Here is a 7666-nt window from a genome sequence, read left to right on the forward strand (position 1 = left end):
CGCAGCGACGTAACGCAAAAAAAGGCCTGGTCAGGAAGGGGGGTAAATCCCCAGGAGTGCAAGTGGTTAATGTTCATAAATGGCTAACACCATATCCATCCTCTGAGTGGAAGTCACTTATATTGTAGTGTCAGCTATTTCAACCTCTATGGACTGTAATATTGGCTATGACCAACACCACCGATTTACTAAAGGAGTTGAGAATTTTCACAGGTGAAACTAAAATCTCTTTTTACTTATTTCATCTGCACATGATCAGATAATTGAAGTGATGTGTCCCATAATGTGTCCTGCTGTGTACCATATAATGTATGCTCCTATGTAATGTGCTCTGCTCCCACATAATGGACCCAGAATTGAGCATCTCTGCAGAAAAAAAGCAAGCACACGTTGCACATTAAATAGCTACATTTTAATACAGATTCCATTATTTAATGTTATTTCTAAAAATAATTGGTATGATCAGCAGGCTGTTTTTATAACAATGTTCTATCAGCTGTAGATTAGAACATTATTTCTGGGGTTCCCTGAGATCTGATTTTTTGCAAAGGGTTCTTCCACAGTAAAAAGGTTGCGAAACACTGGCATAGACATTCCAAAATTGAGGATTATTCTATGGGCATACTTCAGACCATTACAGTGCAGTGGAAAATACAGAATGCTGAATTTTTCCGCACTGCAAATGAACAAAAATGTGTGCAAATGTGTGTAAATGCCCCACAATGCATCACAGTGCACATACTAGCTGTGAATAATAGAAGTGAATTCACAGGTCAAATGTGGATGGAAAATGTGGCTCAACTGCATGTAAACGCACATCAAATGCATGCAAATGCGCATGAAAAAACAGCAGTAGAGGCGCAGTTTCTGGTGTGAATGGGCCCCCATTCTTATGGCTGTGATTGTTTTCATCTACTGTGAGCAAGCTGCTCCTTGGTGTCAGGCTGCTTATGAAGTCCAGAGTACAGTAGAGCAGATCTTGCTAGTCAGTTCCCTCTAGTGGTGACCAAGAGCAGCTGAAAGCAGAATGTAGCTACAGGGTCACACCACTCAGAACTAAATCTATATTAAATAAAGATGAGCTCTCCCATTATTCTTTAGGAGGCAATCAGCAGTCTAAGATCCACATTGAAAGCACTCTTTTCCTGTAAATAATGTTACTTACACAGCTCTGCCTGTAGGCCATCTTACGGGTGACCAGTGAGTCTCGGAAATATGTTTTATACATTTTAGAAATACAGACACACATATAGAGGTTGATTTACAAAAGGCAAATAGACTGCTCAGCTTGCAAGGTATTTTTCCCCAAAGCTTAGTGAATGAGGTAAAGCTTTGGTGACTTCCATCATCCAATCATGCATAAGCACAAATTAATTTTTTACATTCTCCTTGACCGTGATTGCATATTCTCTGCAAAATATCATTTCACCACATTCACTTACCCCCAGGGAAAATTCCCTTGGCCCCTTTTTGCCTTTGGTAAATTACCTCGTAGTGTGTGTGTGTAACGATTTTTGATGTTTTTCAAATGGTCATTTAAAGTGGTTCTAAAGTCAAAAGGTTTTTTAGTTTAAAGTGGTTCTAAACCTCTAAAATGAAATATGAACAAAGCATATTCCTCTGTAGTGTGTACTTGAATCAATTAAGAGCACGAAGTGTCATTTGTGCCTGGTGCTTTCTTCCTCTGCTATCAATATGTATTTCTTCTGACAAGTTTTCCTGACACCAAAATTAAAAAAAAGGTGAAGGGAAGGGATCTCCAGCACACAGCCTGTGCTTGACAGCCTCAGTTCTGTTCCAGTGTGCTGCATCAAAGGGGTGTGTCCCATCCCTCCAATCAGCTCTTCTCACTGAGCTCTGCAGTGTACAATTTAGACTCTCTGCCCCGTTTTCTGAAAGCTCAAACTTTTTAACTGCGGACTTTGAACAGCTGTAAAGAAGAGAAGACTGCAGATAATCTGGTACAACTTATGTAGAAGAATTTGTTTCGTTTCTGTGTATCACCTGAAGCTAGTCACTTCCATGGGTATTTGAGATGGTTTAAACCCTTTTTAATGCATTTAGTTGCTGCCCCCTCCACACTGCCCTACATACTTACCTGAATCCTACATCGATCCAGAGTTGTGCCTTGTGCCAATGAGGAGGGAGCTGAGGACAGCAAGCCATGCTGTGTGTCTATGGATGCACACAGCCCATCTCAGTAGCGTGTCTGCTTGTGTGACCCTATAGGAAGTGGCTTCCTATGGTGGCGCACACAGAGGAGAGGCAGAGTGAAGAGCATTGGCAGGGGACTCCTTAGGAGGAGGTTTGGGGCCATTTTGTGCGATACACTTGCACAGAGCTGAGATACCTTCTTTTATTATTTTGGTTAACAAATACTGACTTTACAACCTGTTAATCCATCACTTTGATTTTGCACTGCTCAGCCTGATTACAGTGGAAGCCTAGACGAAGCACATCCTGAAGCAATGAACAGCACAGTAATACGGTAACACAGGCTTTCTTACAACCATGCAGGTTTAGATATGTCTTACACCATTCTCAGGATGGTGCATCTGAACGTAGGGGTAATCTCTAGCCAATCATAGTCATCTAGTGTTATAGCTGAAAACAGCGAGTTCCCCAATCATCTGATATGTACTTAAAAGTGTTACTAAACCCAGGAACCTGCATTTACTATATATGGTCTCTCACAGTACACAAAACATGGAAATGCAATTATTTTAGTAAATAGATACTGCTAAATACCATTTCTTATCAACATTTAGAGCAGTCTTGTGATTTCTATCAGTGTCCAACTGAACACTAGTTAAAGCTTGTAGGAGTTTTCATTCTCCCCTGATTGTCCTTTGAGGCTGCATGACCCCTGACCCTCTGTCTGGGCAGTGCTGATCACATGCACCCCCCCTCAAGAAAACAAACGCTCTAGTAATACACACCAACTGAGCATGTGCAGCTTGCCCCCAAGACTCTGTTCTATCAGCAAATTGGGTAGGGACAGTGGAATAAGAGGAGGATCAGAAAAGACAGGATCAAACAGCCTTTTTACACAATGCGGAGGATTAACCCCTTAGGTTCCACAGTGAGTATAACAAGCACACAATCGACCTGGATTTTTTTGGGAAAATATTAAAGCAACTTTTGCAATACATAGAGGTGACACTCCAACTATGGCTGCAGATAAAGGTTTACAACAGAATATTATATTTCTATACACAATTACTGTGCAGGTATATTAAGTGGTAATAAACCAAGTTGGTGCCTCTGCAATTTGAGCTTTGCTGAAAACAGTGGTGCCAGTTACAGTTATACACCATAATCCGTAAATTGTGTTAAACCAGAAGACTGCACAATGCCAAAAAATTGTATTATTGAATCATGATGTTTTCCATTAGACACTAGAAAGGAGAGGCATGTGATTTTACTTTATAGAAGCAATGCAACCTGGCACATACATGGGTTGGGGATGGGGGAACAAAATATTGAAAAAACATTTGATTGGCAGGCAATCAAATACACAAAGTTCAATTCCTCCTTTTTGTTTTTGGGAAAAAAAGTTCAGGCCTGCCTGCAATACTCATCTCCTGTCCAGGTGCTCAATGCTCATTTGGCCAGCATGGATCCTCTTCCAGGCTGAATGACGCTGTGTCATTTAATCGAATTCTTGTGAGGCAGCATAGACCAGCCACCTGTGCTCAGTTTAATGAAGCAGGGAACATAGGGAGGGGGAATGTTGCAATGGGGCTTTTACATTATATGTACTGTAAATGAAGGATTTTTTACTTACCTGTAAAATCCTTTTCTTGGAGTACAGTACAGGACACAACTTAAAAGGTGAGCTCCAGAAATTCAGCCAATCTGTAAATTGTGATGGCATGAATTTATGTCAAATAAGGCACTTCTGTCTTATATACATCTGAGTTTTCTGGAGTCCCAGGAGCACAGCTATTACTACACTCTATGAGCTCTGACAGGAGAGATGCTTTGTTCTCACACACAGTATCTCTGCCTGCAACACCCCTCTGCTGCCCATTCACAGGAGCTTTACTATTTTGTCAATGTGCTTGCATAACACAAAGCGCTCTGTGATTGGACAGGAGGAGAGAAGGGGGCACAGCAGCTGCACACCACTTTGCAGCTGCTGGAGCTTAGACCAGAAGGTCCAGCGTCAGAGAAGCAGAGATAAAGCAATAGTTATGATCCTAGTGATCTATGAATTGTCATTTGTAAATTAAAGAGAAGTCCACGAAGTAGCAACACTTAGTAATCCATAACATTTTCCAAAGTGGCTGAAATGCTGGAGTTCAGCCTTAAGGTTTGACCTTGGGTTATGCACTGCCTCCTTCAGGTGAGGACATTGGCAAACAAAGTTGTAAGAATGGCAAATAAACTCCTTTCCCTGCCAGCAAACCTCATTTTTTGGCAAGCAATCAGAGGAAAGCTCCAGGACAGAGGGGAGGGTGGTCTATGTCCTGTGCTGTTCTTTAAGCAATACAACTGAAGGGTGGGCAACACAGCAAACAATGCCAACAGGCCAAAGGAAATTAGGTTTGCAGGATCTTGACGTATATTATGGCCGAAGCTGATGTCAACAGAGGCCTGAACATCTACCTGGTAAAACCTCACAGACAAGAGAAAGCCCAAGAGGAACCGACTGAATAAGTCAAGTGAATCTTAAAGGTCCATGCACACTGGCTTAAAATACGCTGCTTCTAGAGTTTACCTGTAGATGTTATCCTATGTGTCCATCTACATTACGACATTAGGACGTTTCAAGGCATATTTTAAGCTCCGCATTTAAAAGCAGAAAAAAAACCCCCTTCTGTTTTGCATTTTTGAGAGCAGTTTTCCGACAGAAAAAAAACCCACTAAAACACACCTAAGCGCTAGTACAAAAACACAAAAAAATTTGCATTTTGTTCTGTCAAGAGCATTGGCGGTTTTTTAAGTTAGTGTGCATGGAGCCTTACAGTGATAATTTGCCAGATCTGAGATCCCAAGGAAAGATAAAATGTAAAACGGGGAGCAATGTGAGCCACCCCCTGAACAAATGTCTTTATCAGAGAATAAGAGTCCAGCAATCTCTAAAGAGAATGGCAAATGATGAGACTTGACTGTTTAGAGTGTTTAAGGCTAAATGTAGTCCCAGCCCAGATTGGAGAATTGACAAAATACATCCCACTTAGTATTTTCTTGGGTGAAAATTCTGCTGCACACCATGCAAAGTATGCCTTCCAAGTGCGATGATAGCAGCCAAGCCATCAAAGCCAGCAACTATGAAGCAGGACGTCCAGCCCATGATACAGCAGGTCTGACCAGTCTGTAAGTGTGAATGTTGTATCTTCAAGGAGCTGGAGAATATCCAGGTACCAAGTCTTTCTGGGACAATTGTATGCCCCTAAGATCACCAGAATGCCATCCATTTCAATTCTGCAAAGCGGCAGAAAAAGAATCAGTTGTGGGTAGAGCTGTAAAATTTCCATGAATTTTGAAGCCATGGGGGGAAAAAATAAGTTTTTTCTCGTTTTTTTATTTCTGGAAAAAAATGAAAATTCTTTTGTTCATGTGTAAAGAAAGGCATCCCAATACTTTTGGCAATATAGTGTATATGGTTTTTGATACACATTTGGGTTAGAGCAAAGGTTTCTATCTGGTTTGTTCCTTCCCGTCTCTAGTTGGTGTAAACTCTCATATCAGCCAGAACTGATCCCATGGGTTCCCCAATCCAAGGCAAAGGCCTTTGGATTGCTGATCCGAGACACAAACCTGTCTACCTTATAAGTGGGATGCAAACAAATCTATGCCCATTGTCCACCAGCAGAGTCAGATGTCTCCAAACACCTCAAGGTGAAGAGACAACCCCCCTGCATCCAGGCGTTGACTGAGAAGGTCTGAGTTTGTGAATGTGGACAAGGCTACACTGTGCCATTTGATCCAAGTCATAATTGGATTCACTTCTCAAATCTTCTGGTGCGGCCTTGATAATTGCTGTAAGCCATGGCTGTGGTGTTGTCCAAGTGCTGTTCAATCTGTTTTTTACATTTGTATAATATCGCTTGTACTGTTTTTGTCCCTAGGACACTCCCCCGACCCAGCAGGCTAGCATCCATCACTGAGCACCGCTCGGACAATGACTCAGTAGGAGACATTGACTGTAGGCGCTTACTACTAACGTGTCCCCAGTTTCTATCAAATACTTTCTCTATCAGGTCTGCTATAGAGGCTGAAAATGTCTATTTAAAAAAAAAAAAAGAAATGAGGAGACAGGGGTTAAGAGGAGACTCCAAGGTGTGGAGAATGATGTCCAAAGCCTCAGATGCAGAGTTTTGAGAGGAAACCTGAAAACCTCATTATGGCCCTGCATACAGTGTATGTTGATCTTCTTTTGTCTGTGTGTCTTCTATGAGGGACAGGGGAACCCCTAGGATGTACCCACAACCTAAATCAGTGAAAGACTTTTGCTGTGAAGCAGAAGGAGTGCAGCTGTCCTGTGTCCCATGACTAGAAACTGCTGAAAAACCTGTTGAAGCCTGATGTGACCTGTTCCAAAAACTCTGGAGCAGCGTAGCAGCTGGAGCAGTAGTGTGCCTGTCTATAACAGAGCAATGTTACAGCATCCACAGTGCAGGTGAGAACCTCCTACAGAGAGCAGGACTATGCCTAGTTGTTAAAATCACCTTAGCTTACGGAAAGTATCACATGCTATGACCATGACAAACTGTTTAAAGTGGTGCAAGCTAAGTAATGGCCCTAACAGATTATTTAGAAGTGTTGCAGCATCTCTGGGACACACTACACCTAATCTAAGGTACTTTCACCAATCACCCCCATGTCCTGAGACCACCACCAGGCTGGGCTCACCCCACCAGTGGACTGGCTCCCTCCCAGGGGAGAACCCACCAAGTGGCTTCTGGAGAGCATGCTCTCTCCTTCATTGAAGAAGTCTTCAGGGATGGAACTACCTAAATGCAGACTGCCATGGGCCTTGAACCCATAGAGCACTCTGCAGCTAACTTCACAGCATTGCTCTGCTGTACCAAGTCCAGTGACAAAGGCTGGTCCATGTGGTGGGGCCTGGGTATGGTTCTCCAAGGCACTGCTGAGGGGTGATCAATCCAGAAGCTGCAATCATATGTAACAATGGTGTCAATGTACACTAGCCAGGGGGTGAAGGGAATTCTGTATGTGTAGAACCAATTGTTCAATCTTACAGTAATATCAGGATTACAAGCCAGAACCTGCTATCAGTCATCCATCACCTAAGGATACTAGGAAAAAATGAGGACTGCTGGTTGTATGGGCAGTCCCAACAACTTTGTCAGTGTTCTCACCTGAAGGTGACTGAATAAAACCCATTGTCAAACCGTAGCTCAAAGCTAAACTCCAGGGAAAGGAAAAATGCTCCCTTGGAGTGGGGCAGCACACATTTATGCAAAATGCTAAATTACACAGATGGAAAATGACTATATAAGCATTAGCTGAACAGTAATCTCTATGTGTCAGTTCTGGTGTGAACAAACAATCCGGCCTGCATCTGCTCATCATCTGCTTTAAAAAGAGTGTGTATGGACAATGGTGGTATCATGTTAAACCAAAAATAGACCATTCTCTATAATTGGTTATGGTGTCAGATGTCATATACAGAAAACACAGATTTATAATTTTT

The sequence above is a fragment of the Staurois parvus genome, unplaced genomic scaffold (assembly GCF_062004578.1).
Source record: "Staurois parvus isolate SC_StPar_1 unplaced genomic scaffold, SC_StPar_1.0 ptg000071l, whole genome shotgun sequence".
Taxonomy (NCBI): Eukaryota; Metazoa; Chordata; class Amphibia; order Anura; family Ranidae; genus Staurois; species Staurois parvus.